Raw genomic sequence first — 1,865 nt, 5'->3', positions numbered from 1 at the left:
AAAACACCCCCCATAAAAAAAAAAAAAATTAAATTCACAGTTTAAAAAAATAAAAAAAACTCCCTTCCCCCCCCCCCCCCCCTTTTTTTTTTTTTTTTTTTTTACCAAAATGAAAGCCAGACTCGCCATCATCATCAGCACTGCAGTAACACTGCAGAATGTCATTGATATTTTTGGCTGGTTCTGTGTTCCTGGCTGAACCACCCACACAACACCCAATGACCACACACACACACACACACACACACACACACACACACACACACGCACACGTTTACCCAGACAATCCACTGGCTTTTCTCCAAAGAAACTAATTTCCAAAACTAATCCACCACTGAGATTATTTTTAAGTGCAAAGCAGGAATAAAGAGAAAAGTTTCTGGTCTCATGTATGATGAATGAGCCCGGCCACATGGCAGACAACCGCAGCTTTGAAAAATGTGAGTTTCTCGCCGGCTGGATGAAGAGGGGGCTGGGTGTGCGCACACCTACTCAAATCCACCTGCTCCGAGGCGAAGCCGAAAGTCACCTACTCCAAACGCACTCCGCTGCAATGACACCTCAACTTGTCCCAGTCAAAGTATAAAAAAAAACAACAAAAAAAACATCCCCATTTAACGTTTTCTCATTCAGTAAATCAGAGCATCATAATCCCCAGTAGCCGGTGGCGGACTCACCTGCGTCGCAGCTGGAGTGAAGGAAGGAAGGAAAGAAGGGTGTGTGTGTGTGTGTGTGAGTGTGTGAGAGGGAGGGGAGCTGGATGTGAGGGTGTTGCGAGTCGATGCAGCAGGATAGCGGCACGCCGTCTCTCCGCTTTGCCTTTGTCTGCTTCAGTCTGAGAGCCGAGCCCCGCTGCCTGCCTCTCCGGAGCAGCCACTGGGTCCTAAAGAGCTGCGGAGCCGCCCACCGTGGAAATAAAGGTGCGAGTGAGCGTGGGCTGGAGTGGGTGGAGCTGAGGTCAGGGGTCACTCGAGGTGTAGCCGGTCTGACCAGGAAAGTCCTGCATGGATTAGAGGTTTTGTTCAGTTCTGGTTGGGAAATGAAAGTGGCTTTTATGCAGTGTTATGCCTGAGTAACCTCACCCAGGACTTTATTATTATTATTATTATTATTATTATTATTATTATTATTATTATTATTATTATTATTATTATTATTATTATTATTATTATTTCTTGGGTTTTTTTCATTTATATTTGCATGAAAAATAATGACTAGTTTTTAAAAATTATTTTCAAATAGTTTCCCACTCACATAGAAAATATTTGTAGCCCCAAATTATTCCCACAACTGGCAGATTTAGATTTCACATTATGCTTTTTTATTGTTATTTAGACCAATGTTTGTTTCTGATAGTAAATGAGATATTAGTTTTCAAAATGAAATAAAGCAGTGTACGTAGGAGCAGGTTTTAGCACTTTTTTAAAAAAAAATTATTATTATTTTTTTTTTAATTTAAAAAAAAATTAAATTTTATTCTAAAATACCAGATCATGAATTATTCATGTCCTTCTCCGACTCAGAAAATTGTGTATCTGGTTACTTCAAATGCATACCTGCCAGGAGTATGAATAATTTTGGTCTTACGAGTACAAAGTTATAAAATGATAATTGTGGTTCACATGTTTTACCATTTTCTAATATTCAGTGCAATAAAAAAAGTCTCTCTGATCTTTAACAGCATTTCTACAGAAACAACAAAAATGTTGTTTTTATCAATAGATAAATAAAGATCTGTCAGTACAACTAGAAAAATGACAGATAAGGCTCATACACTTAAACAGGTTCCTTCTCACCACCTCATGATGCTGCCACTTCCATATTTCCTAATTAGGAAGATTTGCAGGCGTTCCCTTTTTTCTCCA

General features: G+C 39.3%; 1 protein-coding gene across 1 annotated transcript in view; it reads right to left on the bottom strand.

Moving 5' to 3' along the window:
• LOC106946347 (neuronal migration protein doublecortin) overlaps positions 1 to 888 on the bottom strand; it is a 29,292-nt gene extending 28,404 nt beyond the window's left edge. Inside the window, exon 1 of the mRNA XM_015030623.1 lies at positions 678 to 888. The gene's annotated coding sequence lies outside the window, so the exon portion shown is untranslated. The remainder of the gene's footprint in view (positions 1 to 677) is intronic.
• Positions 889 to 1,865: the final 977 nt, after the last annotated feature.

This window comes from Poecilia latipinna, unplaced genomic scaffold, assembly GCF_001443285.1.
Source record: "Poecilia latipinna isolate Pla-1442-1.1 unplaced genomic scaffold, P_latipinna-1.0 Scaffold187, whole genome shotgun sequence".
NCBI lineage: Eukaryota > Metazoa > Chordata > Actinopteri > Cyprinodontiformes > Poeciliidae > Poecilia > Poecilia latipinna.
This window is presented reverse-complemented; position numbering and strand designations above follow the sequence as displayed.